We start from the raw sequence: 22,757 nt of genomic DNA, 5'->3' as shown, positions 1-22,757 counted from the left end.
ATATGTAATATTTTTTCTATTCTTCTTAGGGATTGCCTGACATTTTAATATTCACACTTAAATAGTTATTCAGTCATACGTCACTTAATGACATATTCTGAGAAATGTGTCACTGGGTAGGCTACTTTGTTGTGTGAACATCTTAGAGTGCGTTTATGCAAACCTAGACGGTGGAGCCTACCACCCATCCAGGCTATATGGTATAGCTTATTGCTCCTAGACCATAAACCTGTAAAGCCTGTAGGCAATTATAACACAATGGTATTTGTGTATCTAAACATAGAAAAGATACAGCCAAGATGTGATGTAAAAGGTAAAGAATGAGACACTTGTATAGGGCACCTACCATGAATGGAGCTTGCAGGACTGGAAGTTGCTCTGGGTGAGTCAGTGTGTGAGTGGCGAGTGAGTGTGAAGGCCCAGGACACTACTGTAGGTGACTGTAGACTTTCTAAACACTGTTCACTTAAGCTACAATAAATTTATTTTAAAAATAGTTTTCTTTCTTCAGTAATATATTAAACTTAGCTTACTATAATATTTTTACTTTATAAGCTTTTAATTTTTTTAACCTTTTGACTCTTCCATGACACTTAGCTTAAACACAAACATATTGTACAGCTTGCTGCACATGGATCTCTCATCTCCTATGATAACAATGCTTTCTTCCAGAACACCCATCAGAGGGACCTACCTGAGGCTCTTCTTGAGGAGCTGTCGCTCTTTTCAGAAGTATGTCAATGGTAGTTTGGTTGGTTTGTGTTTTTCTTTTCATCATGGGTTTGCTTATAAGCAGATAAGGCACCATGAACATTCCACTCTATCACTGAAAATCTTTCTGTGTTGGGATCCATGTTTTTAAACATTTAAGGAGTTTATTGAAGTCTGGAAAAGCTCCTGCTAAACTCTTCAGTGTGAATTTTCTTGGCAGGGGGTATGGGAAGGGATATCTTGTTTTCTTTCCCCTGCAGTTTCTTTTTCTCTTGCCTCTTTTTCAGCTGTGCATTCCTGTTCCAGTTCCAGGAACTTCTCATTAGTCATTTCCTCAGGAACCACCTCTAGGAACGCCTCAGTATCACACCCAGGTTAAAGTCATTTGTCATTTCAACCATAGCCTTGAGTTTTGCAACCTTTGTGCTACATTACAGCAGCTGTGAAGTCACCAGGTGATAGAAATCTTTTCCAGCTCCACTACAACTTTATGGGCCCACCAGCATGTATGCAGTACAAAAAGTTGTTAGGGGGCACGGGACTGTGTCTTATCAATTTCTAAAAATAATCAGTATTTCTATTATTCTCCTGATTCAGGCAAGAATCTTAAGACATCTTCAATTTTGGCCCCATCTTTTTTTTTTTTTTCCTATTCTATTATCCCAGTACTCTCACATCTACTACTTACAGGTTGGGATTTTAGTTCCATGGATGTTTCAAAGATTATTTATTGTTAGAAGAGGGGAAGGGAGGCAGAAAGAGATGGAGAGAAACATTGATGTGAGGGACAAACATCGCTCAGCTGCCTCCTGCGCGTGCCCAGACCAGGGAGTGAATCTACAACCCAGGCATGTGCCCTGACCAGGAATGGCACGGGGGACTTTTCGCTTTGCTGGACAACTCCCAACCAACTGAGCCTCACGAATCACGGCTTAGTTCCTCATTATTAACAACCGTGTCTGTGTTATGTGTTAAATAGTTCTTTAGACTCAGCGATAAGTTTTTAATGCTTTTTGGCCCACATCTTTCTCATTGCTATATGAATTTTGTTTTCCTCATTGTTTTACACCAATATGTTTTGAGAATTACTTTCAAAGATGGTCTGTGGTAAGGTCCAAAAATATCTTTATTTTTTCCTCCCACTGGGACACAAATTTTGTTGGGTATAGAATCTAAGGTACAAAATTTTTTGCTTTCAGTAATAGATAAATCTTTAGTATTTTTTTCTTTATGTATTAGTTACTTTTTTAATGAAAGGAAAAATGTGAATTCAAGTTCTTAAATTCCCTTAAATTCTTCTGCCTGGGGGAAAATTACTGAAGTTGATATTCAATACATATAGGAATTGTCTTTTTTTTTAACCTTTAATTTTGCATGGGGCAAAGAAGCAAAGTAACTGAAACCAAAATGGGATTTATTCTTATAAAGTCTTATGTAAAAGGAGTTATAAGTACCATCTGCTAAAGTGAAAAGATTAACAATAGAAAGGAAACTGAAAGAGTTTCATGTGCTACTCTGACCACTTTCTAAAAACCTTGAAACTGTATTCACTCTAGAAAGGGTGTGACTCAAGGTTAGGTAAAAACTCTTTTCTCCAATGCACTGTTGTTCAAATAATTAGCTATTGATAATAGACAGTGCTAACAACAAGAGAAGTGGAGTATACCAATGTATTTGTATTTCTTTAAATTTTGCTCTACCATGCTGATGTTAATACAATAATTTGCCTATAGATATTGCCATATATTATCATTTTAATAGAGAGCACTACTTTAAGAGAAACATCTATTTACATCGAGTTTTACCATAATCTATGCTCTTGGTTATGCTACTCAGTGAAAAACTTAGTCATTGGAGTCACAAAACTCAATGCAAAAAATACCATTCTCCACACACATTTCATGGGCTATTTTAAAGAAGGAAACACAATTTCTTAATGACTAATTTTATATACTGAAATCTGTAAAATGAAAGAACACATTTTTTTCTCCCTCTGCTTATCTCACCACCATCTCCTTCCCTTCAAATTTCCTCTTTACTGGAAAGGGAGGGAGCTAACTTCACAGAATCTTATTAAGACCCAAGAGAACAATTCATTATTCATATTTCAAATCTTCTGCTGAAAGCTCGAGCCTTTTAGATCACCCACACCATTCCTCACCAGCGCAGACTCTTGAATGACTAACACTGTCCAAAATAGAACAGTACAAATCATAGCTACTGAAAGATTACAAAGAAGCAACTTTGAGCAACAAAATTTTAGTAGACAAATTAATCAAGGAATTTTAATGTGGGTAGTTAGCTTTGGCGATAAAAGGGGGAAGAGGAGGGACAATGAACTTAAGGGGTCTCTACAGCCATTTTTCTTACATTTATGTACTATTTCAAACTTTACAATTATAATATAATCATACATAATCATGTGATATTAAAATTTAAGACAAATATTACAAAGAAACAAAGTAGACTGTTAACAAAGAAAGGAGCATTACAGATGACCTGGTTCCAAGTCCCTAACTTGAGAAGGCATTAGAGAATGCAACTGACCCACTTTGTAACACCAAACCTTCACTTCAAGGAGACAGGTGAGGAATAGCACAGGGCTGCTCTGACAGTAGGCTCCCTCCTTTGAGAAAACAGATGTCGGGGCTGGAGATTAGTTAATCCAGAAACCATATAGAAAAGTATTGATTTGTATACTGGAGGAGGTAAATAAACATCTCAAAACCAGGGGATGTGGGGCTGGGAAAAGGCAAGGGTTTGAAATGTCAGAGAGTCAATCCAAAGATTTGGAATCTAGGTTATTGGAACCATTCAAGTCATCAGCATCAAACTGGACCAACTCGTTGCCTCCAACAACTCTAGAGCTGGATCCTTCTTTTACAAGCTTATGAGGTAGATCAGTTTGTTATAGACAGCCAGAGGGGTGGGGTGGCAGCTGACAATAAAGAGCTGACTACAGTACAAGAAGTATATTGAGTTCCAGTTTAAGGGTCTCTGCACTACTCCATCGCATGTCAAACACCAGGAGTAAGAATTTCTTAAGCCGAACTATGAGTGATACGAAAGCAAATATAAAAAGTTACAGACTTTTGGGTAAAAAGAGCTAACAAACATTCTTCAACAGATGCTAAAAGCAATCACCAAAGGCTGAATTTTCTTTTTTTTTTAACATTTTATTTATTTATTTTTAGAGAGAGGGGAAAGGAGGGAGAAAGAGAAGGAGGGAAATATCAATGTGTGGTTGCCTCTCATGCGCTCCCTACTGGGGACCTCGCTCACAACCCAGGCATGTGCCCTGACTGGGAATTGAACTGGCGACCCTTTAGTTTGCAGGCCAGCACTCAATCCACTGAGCCACAGCAGCCAGGGCAAGGCTGTATTTTCTGATATTGCTATAATCTAGCAATATTGTTTTCATGTTATTGAGACTGATTCACAGGCAATCTTTTGGTCCACTCTGTGGCAGAATCCAAAAAGAGAATGTGTTTTAGGGGAACCAAAAAGAGATGAAAAAATTTAAGGACTTGGACACAAACAGTTCTGGTAACATAATGACTTCTCTTCATGTGCCCATGCTCTCCTCAGAGAAAATAAAAGAGATTGATGTGTTATGGAACAATAAAATAATACCATAAAATTATAAACACCAAAGTAAATTGAAGTTTAAGTTAAGTTTCACATTTACTGAAAGCCTAAACAAACTTCTCGATAATTAGTTTCCAAAATGTATAAATCTGCTGTAGATATGCACACATAAATTATAATAAAGAATGCTGGCATAAAATTTGATTCAAAGTGCTTTTTAGTAAAGTATGGAATGATGCATGCTGAGAAAATGCAGGTATATTTAATTGGGTATAATTAAAATAATGATGTATGTTAAAAATAATGATATATTTAAAAGTTTTTAAATGTAAGTGCCTGAAGTACACATAATAAAGAGTTGAAGTGGCGCACACTTTTTGATTACCTGATTATTCACAGAGGGAGTACCTTTCATCTAACAAGTAATGCGGTAATGCTGTAACAATGTCACACAGGACGGACGCAGGGAGCCCTGCTGACCACGTGGGCCTCGGCTTCCCTGACTTCAGAGAGTGTTTCACCCTCCAAGTATCTTCTCCTGCCAACTCCCTTCAACAAAAGGAAATTTTTTTTGAGACAGGTGAAATGTTGGCACTTGGTGAAGCTGGGTAATAGGCACATAAGGTTCAGTGTATTTTTCCTCTCTACTTCTGTGTATGTTTGAAATGTTCGTTTGGAAATGAAAAACAAAAAACAAAAAAACAAGAGTCTCTCTCTACGTTTGAATATAGGTTCTATAACGGTTGGTGATTTTGATTCCTCTCTATGCAATGGACATAATCTGTTAACATGGTGCATGCTGTGGCTCTGCTGCATGAAATCCCTTTCTAGTTTCTACTACAAATTTCTTTTAGATAAGTGGACAAATAGCAGATAAATGTGCATTTCTAACTCTCAGCCCTGGTTAGGCAAGGCCCCCTGTAAAGACCATATTTTATCTCTGCCGTCACCCACCATCTGAGATCTGAGCTATTATTTGGTTCCCTTCCTTGTTGTTCACTCTTCTTCCTGCTTCAACTTGAATTCATGAGCCACATTTGCTTCATTCATCCACCAGGACTTCTCAGATGAGCAGCTGATGAGCTACACTACAGCCCAGACATCTCATTACGCTCTGTCCTCTGCCGCCCTGCTGTGACCTCAAACCGAGCTCAGTTCAACTCCCTGCAGGGTTGTATGGGAAATCAGTGTCCTTGAACCCCAAGCTCTATAATTCATGATCTGGGAAGAGGCAAATGGCTTGGTTGATTTCTTTTACTTCTGCTTACTATAACTAAGCCTCTGAACTCAAAGGGGAAACTAAAGTTGGTGCATTTACAATATTTCTTTCTTTTTAAAGATTTTATTTATTTTCTAGACAGAGAAGGAGGGAGGGAGAGAGAGAGGGAGAGAAATATCAATGTGTAGTTGGCCTCTCTCATGCCCTGCACCAGGGAACCTGGCCTGCAACCCAGGCATGTGCCCTGACTGGGAATCAAACTGGCGATCCTCTGGTTTGCAAGCTGGCAGTCAATCCACTGAGCCACACCAGCCAGGGCCATTTACAACATTTCTTAAAAATTAAAACCATTTTATACATGCTCTCTCTATTTCCTCCCTTTTTGTGTTTAGTAATTGATAAATTATAACCATGTTTTCAGTCTTTTGAAATAGATACTCTGTAATTTTGAAAGATCACCCTCAAGAATATTTCCAATTCCTCTAGCAGCTAAATAGTTTTACAGCTTCACAACTTCATCTTTAAAGTGATGTTAAGGCAGGGTGTATCTTCTCTGCAAAAACTCATGTAGGACATCCAGAAAACAACACACATTGGGGAAAAAAGGTCAACAAACTTTTGGGCATTATTTGTCTTCTACCAATTTAGTTTCAACGTATATGGACTATGAGAGGAAGCTTTTGATTGTCCACTGGTAATGATCCAGTTTATAAATTGCACCTGTCTGCTCTTACTCCTGTTTTTGTTCTGTCCATCTTTTTACTACTTTATTTCTCAGTGGCAGTATCAACACTAGTAAAGACAAGGCAAAGAAATAAAGGTAGAAAAAAACAAAAGCTAATCTATGGTACCCATTTTAGCATCTATCCTATAAGATTGTTTGTAGGGAAACCGAAAACCATTGCTCAAAATGACGTCTCCGGAGTTTGAAAACCTGTGCTATTATTCTCTTCCCAATGCTAAAAGCAATGAGGGGGCTGTTTTTATATTCCAGCTTTAGCAAGATAACCACAAAATCCAATTCTCAAATACTGTGACTGAATTTTTATAAGATTTTCCAGTTAACATGGTTTATATAAACAAGTACACAGTAAGGATCCAGGACCTAGCTAGATGTCATAAAAACCACAGTCCACATCCCACAAGGGGGTTTGCTGTTGAATTCTCACATGTTATGTCCCAAAGGGCAGTTGAAAATTAATTTAAAAATTAAAATTTTAAAGAGAACTTTACAAAATAAAGATAAATTTTCAAAGAATATTTGTCCTTTTTCAGGAAGCTTTAACATTGCCAAGTTAGTTTTCTTAACGTTTCTCCTTGTTCCCTCTCATTTCCTTTTTGCTCACCCACAATCACTGGCCCAGATCTCCACCACCAGATTGTCCATGGCAGAGAACAGGGAAACACACGGAGAACAAGGAAGGGTGAGGAGGGATAAAAAGAGCCAACAGAAACTTTTACTGGGGCTGGCCAGGGTTTGGAGATTATGCCACAAGTTAAACACACAGTGGCCAAATTATTTATTTTACAGTTAGTGGAATTTTCTCCTTCAATGTCTACAAGCAGGATCCAAACTTTAGAAAGTCCAGTATTCCCAAGACTTAAAGAAAGATAGTCTTGATCACGCACATATTCTTGGAATGCTTGCAGGTTAGAACTGATGTTCTTCCACTGGGTGGGTTTACGGGCCAAAATGCAATCAAGCTTAGGAGCTCTGGCCTTTGGTTACAACTGCAAATGAGGTAAATAGAGATTTCCAAAGAATATCTTCAAACTGCCAATACATTCTCTCCTACCCACCTCTCCCACTGCTCTAAATTTGAGATTCAAATAACTGCTCCATATTCATTAAGGTATTGAAATCTAAGATTTTTTAAAATCTCTGAAAGACACGGAAACGTAAGCAGGGGTCACAATGCACAAAGTGTTACATGCCATGCGAAGAAATACGACTTTCCCTTTGGGGGAGCTATGACAAGTTTTTAAGAAAGATAAAGATTAGACCACATTTATTTTTCAAAGTTCTGAAGATGCCATTTTCTTCCACAATAATGTATCAGTTTAACATAATCAACAAAAATCTCATGTGTGTTTTGGGGGAAATTTTGATACAGTGATGCTAAATGTTATTTATAAAATAAAATGTAGCTGGGGGAAGTAAATCTCTGCCACAAAAAAAATATATAAGTAAATGAACAAGGAGCAAAGAGGAGGAACTGGCCTACCAAATATTAAAACCTGTTAGAAAGCTAGTAGATTTGAAACAACAGGGTATTTTTGCTAAAATTTATAGCCAGATTAATAGAATAGAACAGAAAGTTTTAAAATAGAACTTAGTGCATGACAGAGTGTTGGTACCTGAAATCACTGGGAAAAGAATGGATAAAACTGTAAACAATATCAGAAAGCTGGCCAACCAGTTCAGACCATTGTCTCACACCTCACGCCAAAAAATTTCCAGTTGAAAACACATATAAGTCATGAAACCACAAAAGTATTAAAAGAAATTAGGTTCTTTCCTCCTCTACTTTGACAGACAGCCGTGTCTTCCCTGGCACTGCCGGCCTTAACCCTGAGACATGATGGTGAAGGTCAGAGTGAATGGATTCAGCTATATTGGGCTCCTGGTCACCAGGGATGCATTTTATTCTGGCAAAGTGGATACTGTCACCATCAATGACCCTTTCATTGACTTCAACTACACGGTCTACATGTTCCTGTATGACTCTACTCATGGCAAGTTCAAAGGCACAGTCAAGGCTGAGAACTGGAAGCTTCTCATCAATGGAAAAGTCCATCTCCCTCTTCCTGGGGCGAGATCCCACCAACATCAAATAGGGTGATGCTGGTGCTGAATATGCTGTGGAGTCCACCAGTGTCTTCACCACCATGGAGAAGGCTGGGGCTCCCTGGAAGGGTGGAGCCAGGAGGATCATCATCTCTGACCCTTCTGCAGATGCCCCATGTTTGTGATGGGTGTGAACCATGACAAATATGACAACTCCCTCAAGGTTATAAGCAATGCCTCCTTCACCACCACCGCTTGTCTTCCCTAGCGAAGGGCATCCATGACAACTTTGGCATCATGGAGGGACTCATGACCACAGTCCATGCCATCACTGCCACCCAGAAGACTGTGGATAGCCCCTCTTGAAAGCTATAGCAGTGGCTGCCCAGAACATCATCCATGCTTCTACTGGCACTGCCAAGGCCATGAGCAAGGTCATCCCTGAGCCAAATGGGAAGCTCACTGGTATGGCCTTCCATGTCCCTACCCCTAGTGTGTCAGTTGCAGATCTGACTTGCTGCCTGGAAAAAGCTGCCAAATATGATGACATCAGAGGGCACCTTCAAGGGCATCCTGGGCTATACTGAGGACCAGGTTGTCTCCTGAAACTTTAACAGTGACACCCATCTTCCACCTTCAATGCCATGGCTGGCATTACCCTCAGTGACCACTTTGTCAAGCTAATTTCCTGGTATGACATTGAATTTGGCTACAGCAGCAGGGTGGAGGACCTTATGGTTCACATGGCCTCCAAGGAGTAAGAAACCCCTGGACCACCAGCCCCAGACACAGGAAGAAAAGCCCTCAACTGCTGAGGAGTCCTTGTCCCAAATTCATCCCCCAACACACTAAGAATCTCCTGACTTCCAGTTTTCATCCCAGATACACTGAAGAATGGAGGGGCTTCGGGAGCCCTACCTTATCATGCACCATCAATAAAGTTCACTGCATCACCCCCCCATCCAAAAAGAAATTATATATGATCAAAAGCCCCATTTCAAGTAAATATTTCCTAAGAAGTAAGACAGAAGGTGATATAAGTAGATAAATATAGAAAGATGTTCAATATAAAATCATTAATAAAGGCAAGATAATCTGATTGGCTTTCAAAAGACAGTTATTTAAGTAACTGGTAGTATATCCATATAATGCAATAATATAAAGTTACAAAAATGATATAGATGTATGGAATGTCATTTATAAAAATACTCACAACCTATTAAATAAAAAGGCAGATCAGCAAACAGAATTATATTATAATCTGATCTGTGTATATGTGTGTATAATCATGGAAGAAATCCTAGAAAGATATACACTGGCTTTTATATTGGTGATAAGATTTGTCCATTTAACAATAAGAAAGTATTGCTTTTGTAGTAGAGCTAAAACTTGAAAGAGTGCATTTTGAAGAAGATTAGGTCTGAGAGTAGCCTGAAATGGGCTGGAGTAAGAAACACTAATGATGAGTTAGGAGGTTGCTGCAGAAGTCCAGCTGATCACAGATAAGAACCTAAAGACAGACAAGGGCAACGAGGTTGCACCTGAGAAATATCTGTGTGGTGGAAGCAGCAGAACTCGGTGATCAGCTGGGCTTGGGTTACTAGGTTGCCCTTTAGAATGCCTATACCACAAGTAAATCAATGGATCGTTAATAAAGAAGGAGGATACCACTGCATGGTAGGGTAGGTGCACAAGCCAGTAGATCTACTTTAGACATAAGTTGCAGGATATTATGGAAGAGTTATCCAGCAGGCAACTGGAAATAAGAGACTGGAACATGAGATGTGGAGTTTATTAGTGGAAACCTTCATCATGGCCTGTAAAAACACCTCTAATTCTTCAGGGAAAATTATCATTGAGTCCACACAGCTCCTAGAGCTGTTATCATACTGGACTACATTTTCCAAATTACATGGGGTTCCATTTCCTGAAATCCTAATCATTCAAATCTTCTGTATCACAAAGATTCCCACTCTATCATAGTCCAGATTAAGAAACTGTTAGTCCCTGATTTAAATCTTAAATCAGGGGAGGGGGAGGGGTATTTCATTTAAAACAAAATCCAAATTCTTGGCCAGAATTTACTCACCCTATATGATCTAGACTACTGCTCTTTCTGACAGCTTTTCTCACTATGATCTTGCCATTCTGGCCTTCTTTCTGATCCTTGAACATTGTTTTGTTTTGTTTTTCCATTTTAGGATTTTGCACATGCTCTACTCTTTGTCAGGAAGGTTTTTGCTTGGCTCATCTCACCACTGGCTCCCTTCTTATCGTTCAGACCTCAGCTAAAATGTCACCTTCTTCAAAAGGCATCCCCTGACCCCCATTTCTAAAGAACCATTAACTTCACAGAACTTACCTCTACTCAACATTATTGTGTTATTTGTTTGTTGTCCATCTTTCCTTCTAGAATGTAAGCTCCACAAGACAAATTATTTCAATCCAACACCCATAACAGAGTCTAACAAACAGCAGGCATTCATATATTTGTGGAATGATAGAATGTAGAATGAATGAAGAATTAGAGCATTTCTTGTAAGTACTACCATATTGTAATCAGAAGACCCAAATGCAATACAACCTTGGCTAAGTCCACCTAAATCTCCATATTTCTAAAATGTGGCCAAAAATGTCTAGCCTGCTTATGTATTAGGGTTTTCATGAGACTTCATTCATTTACCAAAATATGTTTTCTATGTACCTTCCATGTGCTGGGCACTGTGTTAGTGGCTGTGGTCACAGCTGTGAATAAAGAATTTAATCTCATAGCTGAGACAGCCATTTAGAGATGTGATAAGTTACAGATGATAAGGTTGTTATCCTCCCCCCCAAAAAAAGCAAATAAACAAGCACAGGGTGCCGTAAGAGCACATAGGAGAGCTACCAAGTCCATCCTCAGGGGATCATGGAATGGTAATCTGCAACAGAAATCAACCTGGGAAGGAAAAAGGCTTAGTGGGAGGGGAGTAGACAGAGAAAAGGAAAATAATACAGAGAGAACAATATGTGTAAAGGCCCAGAGGCAAGCACGGACAAGGCATGTGAACTGTATATGTTATTTTGTATGGCTGAGACTAGAAAGAGGTCATGGGGGCAAAAGTCAAGGCAAGAACTCTAAAGAGAATCCAGGTCATGATGGGCATGGAGAATTTGGAGAATCTGCAGGACCAAAATAAAGGAGGTGGTAGTGAAAGGGGGAGGTTGATTAGGGATGCCAGAGATGAGTCTAGAAATAGGGAGGGCTTTGGATATCATGTTAAAAGCTTAGAGTCCATGCTTAGCATGATGAGGAGTTTAAGTTAGACAATGGAGACAAAATTGGAGGGAGACAAAATAAGGGACTCAAAACTGTTGATTTAAACCGAGAGAAAAGTAATGGATGGTTTGAATTAAGAGTGTTGGTGATGAAAAATCAAAGAGACAAGTTCAAGAGATACAATACTTAGAGCAGAGATTTCACAGGCCTCTCAATCCATTTTTCTGGGAGGCATCAACATGTTGAGGGATTCCACCGATAATTCTTTAATAATAAGCAGTTTTCTTTTTCTAATTTAACCAATGGAGAGTATTTCTTTAATATTAAGCTCTTCTATAAGTTTTTATTAAATTTTGGATTCTGCTTCTGCTTATTTTAACTACCTGGCTCAAGACAAAATCCTATGCTTAGTACTGTTTAAGATTGGGGGTCTCCGGAAAGCAGATTCTAAGACAGAGTTCAGTGGACAGGATGTTCAGTAAGGACTGTCCTTGGGATCAACAGCTGTGGAAGAGAAGTGAAAACAAGGTCAGGTGAGGCAGAAATCTAGCATTATATGGGTTCAATGAGAGCCTTGGACAACCCCACAAAGAGCTCCAGAGCTAAAACGGCCCACCAGAGTTGTCTCAAGCTGGACTGAAATGGCCAGGCAGGCCTTTAAACCCAGCTCAGTCAGTGGTTGGGTGTAAGCCACACCAAGAAGGGTATAATCTTAGGTCAGGCAGTTTTCCGGAGAAATGAGGTAGTGAGGTAATCCCTGGAGGGGCTGACAATAAGGCTGTCAGCAGACCACATTCCCAGCAACTGGGTCAGTTAGTTCTCCACTGAAGTGAGACCTCAGCAGTGCACCTTCATGTCACAAAGTGATTATAAGTCTGTTATTTCAACATATCAAGACCTTCGGGGGACACTGTGACAGCCAGGAAATATGCCACCCTGGGCAAGTTTGAGAACAAACATTTATTGGGCACATTTGTTGTGTCAGGCACTGGATCAATATGGTGAATTACACAGAAATAGCCTTCATGGAAATGATAATGTAATAGGAGAGAGTCAAAAAAAAAAAGGAAAAATATTGTACAATTAAACTAAGTGCTTTCCCATAGAGATAAGTGCTCCAAAGAAAATGAAAAGGGTAACTCGGAGAATTCTCATTACACGGCATGCCCCAGGGAAGCCCTTCTAGAAGCCACCTGCATTCCTTGGCTTGTGGCCCCTGCGTCTTCAAAGCCTGCATGTGCCTTCTTCTCTCTTCTCAGGCCTCTGCTTCCACCCTTGTGTCTTTTCATGTCTACTCTACTCCTGCCCCCCTGCCCCCTTCATATAAAGGGCCTCTAATTACATCAGGAGCACATGGATAATCCAGGATAATCTCCTCCAAGCAAAATCCTTAACTTTATTACATCCACAAAGTCCCTTTTGCTATGTAGTGTAACATATTCACAGGTTCTGAGATTAGAGAGTAGACAGTCTTGGAGCAGGGTGGGGGGTGGGTGGAGTGGCATTATTCAGGCTACCACATTCAATCTTCTAATCTTTGTTTTTTTTTTATTTTTAAAATAAGAAGAAAACTTTATTTTTTTTATTTTTAAGATGTTATTTATTTATTTTTAGAGAGGGGGGAAGAGAGGGAGAAAGAGAGAGAGAAACATCAATGTGTGGTTGCCTCTCACATGGCCCCCACTGGGTACCTGGCCTGAAACCCAGGCATGTGCCCTGACTAGGAATCGAAGTGGCGACACTTTGGTTCACAGCCCATGCTCAGTCCACTGAGCCACACTAGCCAGGTCAGTCTCCTAATCTTTAAAATAAGCAATATAATGGGACCAGCTCATATGGTTTTTAAGAAAAATTAAATTCATATTAAGTGCCAAGAACACTGCCTGTCACAAAGAAAACACTCAGTAAATGTTAGCAGCTATTTTTCCATGGAGACGTCCTCATCTATGCCCACCTTTTCATACCTAGTGTTTCTGCCTTAATTCAGTCCCTGTTCGAACCTTCCCCAAATCATCTGTTAGTTTTAGTTTTGCCTTCTTATACACATATCCATACACCGCCACACTCCCCACCTTCCCAACCACTACCAGAGTGGAACCACAGTGATCATATTTCATAAATTCATTCACTCAGTAAATATGTACTGGGTGTCTACAATAACCCACACACCTGCAATCACTGTCTGCATGACCAGTTCCTGTGCCAGCTGGACATTTTGAGCCAGGTGTTGATTCTTGTTTATTCCTTTACCCCCACATTTTACAGTCTCTGGACTACAGTAGGTGCTTAATAATGCCTACTGAATGAGTTAATGAATGGATGAATCTAGCTATAATATTCTGTAGGTCTATGATTCTATAAGATCAGTAGCCCTGGGGAGATATATCTGATAAAATATTGCTATGAGCAATGTCTGAGATTTTGTTGCCTGTGTTTTCTTCTATGATTTTTATGGTTTCAGGTCTAACACTTAAGTCTTTTATTTGTTTTGAATTTATTCTTGTGTGTGGTTGTAAGAAGGTGGTCTAGTGTTGTTTTTTTGCACACATCATATATATCTTCCCAGGCAAGGGAAACAAAAGAAAAAATAAATAAATGGGACTACATCAAACTAAAAAGGTTTTGCACAGCAAAGGAAATCAGCAACAAAATAAAAAGACAACCCACAGCAAGGGAGAACATATTCACCAACACATCTGACAAGGGGTTAATATCCAAAATTTATAAAGAACTTATGAAACTCAACACCAAAAAACAAACAACTCAATTAAAACATGGCCAAAGGGTGTGAATAGACACTTCACCAAAAAGGACGTACAAATGGCCAATAGACATATGAAAAGATGCTCAACATCACTAATCATCAGAGAAATGCAAATTAAAACTACAATGAGATATTATTTCACACCTGTCAAAATGGCTATCATCAATAAATCAAGTGCTGGTGAGGATGTGGAGAAAGAGGAAATATTTTTACACTGTTGGTGAGAACACAGGCTGGTACAGCCACCATGGAAAGCAATGTGGAGGTACTTCAAAAAATTAAAAATTAATCTGCATTTTTACCCTGAGATCCCACTTCTGGGAATATATTCGAAGGAAGTCAAAACACTAATTCAAAAGAACATAAGCACCTTTATGTTCATTGCAGCATTATTTACAATCACCAAGATATGGAAGCAGTCCAAGTGTCCATAAGTACATGACTGGATAAAACAACTATGGGACATTTACACAGTGGAATAGAACTTGGCCATAAAAAAGAAGAAAATTTTACCATTTGTAACAGTGTGGATGGACGTGGAGAACATTATGTTAAGTGAATAAGTCAGTCAGAGAAAAACAAATACCATATGATTTCACTCATATGTGGAATCTAATGAACAAACTGAACTAACAAGGAAAATGGGAACAGACTCATAGATGGAGACCCGATGACAGCTGGGGGTGGAGCGGGAGCATAGGGGGTGGAGAGATTGAGCAAAAAGGAAAAAGGACTCATGGACATGGACAGCAGTGTGGTGACTGCTGAGAGGTGGGGAGTATAAAGTGACTAAAAGGTAATGAAAAAAATATACAATAAAGATTAAATTTTTTTAAAAGGGTAGAAGCCCTTTCAAATTCTCATCAGAGGACCTTATTCAAATTATCTCTAAAGCAGTTGATGTACTATAAAAATGTATGGCTTGTAGTGCAGTGCATCCCTGAGAAGCATATCTGTTCCTCCATGCCCCCAGAGGCCTCCTTAGCCAGAACTGCACAGAGACACTAGTGCAGAGAGGGCATCTAAGTCAGCAATCTAACAGGTAGGCTTTAGAGTAGACACCTCTTTACAAGTTTTAGAAAGAAGAATCAAGTGACCCTGTGATGTGGCTGCCATTTTGGTAAGGATACATTTTCTCTGTTTCATCATAATCTCATTTCCTCTCCACCACGACCAAAAAAAAAGAAAAAGAAAAAAAGGCAATATACTGAGAAGGGCGCTTCTCTCTGCTCCCCATTCAAGAGTGCCTGCCAAACCAATTAATACCTCCTGAATGTTATCTCTCTGCTATGATAATGTTATGTTAATAAATGCAATTAAGATAACATTCAGAAGGTGTTAATTGGTTTGGCAGATGTACATGAATAAGAAGCACAGATATTTTGCTTTCCCTATTTATGAAGGCAGGAAGTGACAAAAAGTTGGACAAAAGGAAACTTAATTTGACTCCAGTCTCTTTTGATACCACTTAGGCCTTTTCTGTTAAGTAATATGTGGATTCTTAAAAATGCTAATTTAGATGGTATTACAAAAATGAAGTGATTGTCAAATGTTGCAAAAACACTAAAATTGTCTTTTGCCACCAGAATTAACTGTAGCTATATGGTGTTTACTCCCTTTAAAACACCATATATTCCATATATGCTACTCTCTCTCTCTCTCTCAAATGTGGGTATAGCATATATGCAAATAAGCTTTCCTGCTAATGTGTCAAGCAGATTGTTCCAAAGGACTAATTTCTAGACTATTCTTTTTTTCTCCATAAATTGACATACACACACTATTCTTAATGTAATTAGTTATTTAATATATTCCAGTGATATAAGAGTTAATGTTCTTTTATTCTAACTGACAACAAAATGGCAGCTTTCATTTTTTTATGTTTAGAAAAATATATATATTATCAGTGTACTTAACTTTGCAAAACAGAGGTTTTTCTCTGAAATTTATATTTATACAAATATAAATTTGTATGAACTTGAAGCAAAAAGATGTTACATTGTATTGCCATCAAGGTCACTGTGTGAATTTCTGGAACTTGGCATTTACCAGCACATCACATGGCCTTTGGCAGGCTTAGTCCTCCAGGGAACATATTTGGACACAGCTCTGATAAGAGTCCCACTAAGAGCTGAGATCTGAGAAGATGTCAGACACAGTCCCAGGGAGGACAAAGTTTCCTGGAGGGCAATATTTCAAGAGGATTGTTTTGAGCCATTATCTATTGCATAATTCCAGAAAATTCACCAGGCCTTGAGAAATGTATGCCCACCTTTCTTTACTAAACACCCATCTACACATCTTAACTGCCTCTACATCACTGTTCTCAAAGTAATTTCCTTGAGTCTTACATATAAAATAATAGTGGGACTGTTCCTGGCTTTCAATCTGTGGATGAAGGTAATTTCTGAAGCGCCAAAGAGTTACTGTAGCTCTCCAGTGACAAGAACTATTAACTGAAGATTGTTGGGAAATACCCCTCTAATCTACGTGCATGTGTGTAAATACGTTTGCAATATTTTGCAATGAGATAGAATCACTGTGGCTCAAATTCTTTAGGTTTTACAATCCTGGCTTCCCTCCAGGCTAAGGAGGTGGAGGAACTCTTCCAAATGCAGGGACACTGACTCAGTGTTTGGGGCAGTCCCCTCTTCGGTTTTTGGCTTTGGCTGACTCTGAAGTGGTGGTGACGCCTTGACACAGTTTCTGCTGAGAAACCGTTGCCAGATGATGTGCTGCGGCCTTGAGGGGAGTGCGGCTCACAGTGGGCACCTCCCGTTCCACTGCCACAAGAAATCAGGAGGTCCCTGAAGATGAGGTCATGCAATAAAACCTCCTCAAAGAGTACACTCTGGTCCAAGGGTTGGAAAACATTTTCAGTTAAAAAAAAGTAGGTTATATTCACTTTAAATAATTTCTGGGTAAAGCTATTGTATTCATATTCTGTGGCAGAGATAGCACACAAATTATATCTGTGTGTAGTAGGCTGCATTGCATCCCCCACAAATTCATATATTAGAACCATAACCCCTAGTATGTCAGAATGAGACTGTATTTGGAGATAGGGTCCTTAAAGAGGAGATTATGCCAGTACAGTGAGTTTTATTCCAATTTGACTCCCGTCCTTGTAAGAAGAGGAAGTCTGAACACACAAAGGAGACACCAGGGAGGCACATACACAAGAAGGTGGCCTTATGCAAGCCAAGGACAAAGGTCTCAGAGGAAACCAGACCTGCGGACACCTTGATCTTAAACTACTTTCCAGAACTGTGAGAAATAAATTTCTGTTGCTTAAGCCATGCAGGGATGTTTTGTTTTGGCAACTCTAACACACTACTACACTGAGTGACTGCTACTGGCTGCCTCAAGAACTAGTTAAAAAGGATTCTGGCATGGCAAACATGGGCGTGGGAAGTGGGGTAGTGGAACATCGATATAAGCCATCCTTACTCCATGGGGTGGAACTGAGGTCTGAGTACCTGTATAATCACCTGCTCACAAGAACAAACCCCAAAGTACTTAAGTAAAAAAATCTTGGTCTTACTCAAGGTACTTACATATTCCACCTATAGTTAAAAAAGACAGAATGTATGTACCTCTGTCAATTTCCTTAACTTTCACCAAAGAATGTCCATCTCTGGACATTCCCCCAACCCTGAATGCCCCCAACCCTGCTAATTAGTAACTATTACACTGCACTGAAGTGAACCAACAACCCGGAAGAGATGCTTTTCCAGTCAGAAAGAAAACCCTGAAACTTAAATGATGTTTAATATTAGTATCAAATCAATAATCATTTCTTTATGAATTAGTGAATCTCACTTGATAGTTTTCTTTCTTATTTATTTTTATTTTTTGAGAACATCCATTTTAGCCTCATTTCTCTGTCCAAAGGACCTTGTAAAACCAGTATTCCTTTCCGGAAGAATTCGTCAACAGAAGCCATAAAAAAGTCATGTATTTATGAAAGTAAGCTTCTGCAAAATTTTACTGGGGTTGCTTACTTTTTATTTCACTGATCTTCTAATACTCATGTTTTTAATGTTGGGTTTTCTTTTTAAAATTCAACATATACCTTTGATTCTAACTAACCTTTACCTCAAAATTGAAGAACTGAGTTTTGGGCTGTTGGATTTTGTTTGTTTTTTTTTTCTTTGCTTGGTATAGTTTAATGCATCATAACACTAAGTGTATGAATTTGGAAATATTGCCCGATGAGTACATTGTTTCGGAGTGGCCAAATGTCTTAGTGTGGAGAGACCAGACAGTAGGCATCTGATGAAACCAGCCTCCCTTATTCACAGACAAGGTAGAGCATAAGGGGATGTGGTTAAGCAACGTTAGGATTCAGAAAAACTTTTATTCCACTTAGTATAGACCAGCCCAAGGGAACTAGCCACATAGCAACACAAGCAACGCAATTTCGGCTACTCAAGAGAGTCCATTATTGTTATGCACAAAACATTTGTGGCCTCTGCCTTCCTTCTCCCCACTCCCACCCCCGAATTCATTTGTCGAAATCTTAATCGCCAATGGGATGGTATTTGGAGATGGGGGTGTTTAAGAGGTAATTAGGTCATGGGGGTGGAGCTCTTATAATGGGATTAGAGATGGCAAGAGAGTTTGCTTCCTCACACTTCCTCTGCCCTGTGTAAGGATATAGCCAGAGAGCTCGCCTTTAACACTGAATGTGCCGGCACCCTGATCTTGTGCTTTCCAGCTTCTGGAACTCTGAGAAGTAAATTTCTGCTGCTCAAGTTCCCCGGGCTATAGTATGTGGTTATAGCAGCCTGAAACGGACTGAAACATCCATCAAACAAGCCACTTTACCCTTTCACACATGCGAGTCCTCCCTAGTGGTCCACTCTAATTATTCAGGGCTTTTCTCGAGCCCAGGCCCTTTAATGATCCCTTACTACATAACTCTCCCAACAGCGGATACTTGATTGATTACCTATCTACATACTTTTGTAAAATAATTGAAGTCCCCACTGGGGACGGATACAGAGATTGGATCATCTCCTCCCATGTTACTGATTTGTGTGACTTTCTAACATGAAGCCACATTGTTACTTCTTAAATTTTTAATATTTAAGCTACGTACAATAAAATTCACTTTTCCGATGTGCTCTAAGAATTTTACAAATGCTTGTAGTCATACAACCATCACCATAATCAAGATACAGAACACTTCTATCAGCCCCTGCCCAAAATTTCTTGGGCTCCAAACTTCTTCAGGCTTCCTGTTTTTAGTCAAACATTCCACCACTAACCACTGGTTTGTTCTCCACTGCTAGAGCATCAGTTTATCCAGAACAATACGTCAATGGAGTTACATAGAACATAACTGTTAAAATTTGGCTTCTTCCATTTAGTGGAATGGCCTTGCAGTTCATTCAAGTTGTTGCATGTTGTCAAATAGTTCTCTGTACTGGTGACTAGTATTCCATTGCATGGGTGTCCTGCGGTTGGATTATCCATTCTCACATTAAGCACATGTGGGTTGTTTCAGATTTAGGCAGTTTTGAATAAAGCTGCCATAAGCATTTTTGTACAGGTGTGTGTGTGTATGTGTGTGTATGAAAGTCTTCAGTTCTCTAGAGTAAATACCCAGGAATAAGATAGCTGGATCATATAGTAAGTACATGTTTAAATTTATAAGAAACTGCCAAACTGTTTTTCGAGTGCCTGTACCATTGTGCATTCTCACAGCAATCTATGAGAGTTCTAGTTATTGTACAACTTCAAGACTTGGTATGGACAATTGTCGGTTCTCAATTTTATTAATTCTAATAGGTGTATAGTTTATCTTATGATTTTAATTTGTCTTTCAATTAACACCTAATACCTAATGATGTTAAGAATCTTTCTGCCCTGGCTGGCGTAGCTCAGTGGATTGAGCACAGCCTGCGAACCAAAGTGTCGCAGGTTCGATTCCCAGTCAGGGTACATGCCTGGGTTGCAGGCCATGACCCCCAGCAACCACACATTGGTGTTTCTCTCTCTCTCTATCTCCCTCCCTTCCCTCTCTGAGAATAAATAAATAAAATATTAAAAGACTCTTTATAAAAAAAATCTTTCTATGCATTTACTCTCCATCTATAAGTCTCCTTTGATAAAGTACCAGTTGAAATTTTTTGCTTTTTTAAAAGTTGAGTTTTTGATTTTCTTATTGTTGACTTTGAAAAATTCTTTATATATTCTAAGGACAAGGTTTCTATCAAATACATTACTTGCAAATATTTCTCCTAACTGGTAAGTTGTCTTTTCATTCTCTTAACAACTTTGACAATGAAAAAGTCTTTAATTATGATGAAATCTAATATCAATTTTTCTCATATAAATCCAGCTTTTTGTGCCATATTTAAGAATTCGTGGGTAGGCAGAGCAGGAAGACCAATGCAGGGAATGGAGACAACTGTAATTGAACAACAATAAAAAAAAAAAATTAAAGAGTTTTCTATCTAACTCAAGCAAAGGAAGATTTTTTCCTAGGTTTTCTTCAAAAGTTTTAGAATTTTGTGTTTTGCATTTACTTCGATTATCCAGTTTGAGTTAATTTGGTATAAAATGTGAAATCTAGGTCAAGGTTCATTTTTTTTCTTTTTGCACATGGATGTCCAGTTGTTAAAGAGCAGTTTTTGAACAGAATATCCTTCTTCAATAGAACTGCCTATGTGTCTTTTTCAAAAATCAACTAACCAAAATTTCACGAGTTCATTTCTAAAGTCTCAATTCCATTTCATTGATCTATGTGTCTATATTTTTATCAATACTTCATTGTCTTGATGACTGTAGCTTTAAGTAAATCTTGATTCAGGTAGTATAAGTCTTCTAATTTTGTTCATTTTCAAAATATTATTGGATATTCTACTTCACCTTTCCATATAAATTTTAAAATCAGTTTGCCACCCTGGCTGGTGTGGTTCAGTGGATTAAGTGCCAGCCTGTGAACTGAAGGGTCAGTGGTTTGATTCCCAGTCAGGGCACATGCCTGAGTTGTGGGCCAGGTCCACAGTTGGGGGTGTGCGAGAGGCAACCAGTTGATGTATCTCTCTCACATTGAAGTTTCTCTCCCTTTCTTTCTCCCTCCCTTCCCCTCTCTCTAAAAGTAAATAAATAAAATCTTTCAAAAAATCAGTTTTCCAATAAATACAAATTCACTTGCTGGGATTTTTATGGGAATTACATCAAATATATAGATCAAATTGGGGAGAATTAATATCTTAACTATGTTGAATCTTCCGATTCATAAACATGGTTTCTTTATATTCATCAGTATTTTGTAGTTTTAATTATACAGATCTTGTTCAGTTTAAACCTATGTATATATGTATGTATATATATTTAACTATTGTATAGCTAATGTAAATATTGTATATGTAAATTTTCAATTTGGGTTTCCAATTGTTTATTGTTTTTATAAGGGAATACAATTGCTTTTTGTACTTTAATCCATAGCTTGAGAACTTACCAAACTCACTTTCAGTTTTAAGAGCTTTTTTGTAGAGTCTTTGAGATATTCTACTTAGGCAATAATGTCATTTAGAAAGTTTTATTTTCTAATCTGAATTCCTTTTATTTCTTCTTCTTGCCTTATTGCACTGGTTAAGACTGCCAGTATGAATACTGAATAAGAATGGTAGAACAGACATCTTCACTTTGTTCCTAATCTTGGGGAAAATCATTCAGTCTTTCACTATTAAGTATGGTGTTAGCTACTGATGTTTATAAAGGTCCTTAATCATGTAAAAGAAGTTCCCTTTTATTTCCAGAGCACTGAGAAATTCACCATGAATAAATGTTGACTATGATCAAGACATTTTTCTACCACTATTGAAATGATCAAGTGGTTTTTCTTCTGTTGTCTGTTTATGTAGTAAATTACATTGATACATTGAGTGCTAAAACAATCTTGCCTTCCCAGGATAAACTTTGTTCGGTTCTGATATACAGTGGTACCTTGGTACTCATCATTAATTTGTTTTGGAACTTGTGATGAGTGTCAAAACTGATGAGTACCAAATGACGAAGCATTTTCTCTTGTGGGGCAGCATCGTTACTCACATAAGTTGTAGCAAGTGCAATGAGTCCCAAGCAAGTGCCTACTGCTAAAACATTTTTTTTCTCATCAAAATATGAGTATAGGGCGTGATGAGTTCTGAACCTGATGAGTACTGAGGTATGACTGTATTATGTTTTTTATATATACATATGTATTACTGGATTCATTTTTTATATATACATATGTATTACTGGATTCGGTTATAATACCTTGTTGAAAATTTTTGACATCTGTGTTCATAAATGTCTGTAGTTTTCTTGTACTCTTTGTTTTGGTATCAGCTAATGCTGGCTTCAAATCTGTTCTTTTTTATTTTCTGAAAGAGAGTATGTAAAACTGATATAATTTCTTCTATATATGTTT

At 38.4% G+C, this 22,757-nt stretch overlaps 1 pseudogene; it reads left to right on the top strand.

Moving 5' to 3' along the window:
* Nucleotides 1-8,100: 8,100 nt before the first annotated feature.
* LOC123819949 lies at nucleotides 8,101-9,067 on the top strand (annotated as a pseudogene).
* Nucleotides 9,068-22,757: the final 13,690 nt, after the last annotated feature.

Source organism: Phyllostomus hastatus, unplaced genomic scaffold, assembly GCF_019186645.2.
Source record: "Phyllostomus hastatus isolate PE091 unplaced genomic scaffold, TTU_PhHast_1.1 phas_contig_34, whole genome shotgun sequence".
Lineage (NCBI taxonomy): Eukaryota > Metazoa > Chordata > Mammalia > Chiroptera > Phyllostomidae > Phyllostomus > Phyllostomus hastatus.
Note: the sequence above shows the minus strand (reverse complement) of the source record. Positions and strands in the feature narration are given on the sequence as shown.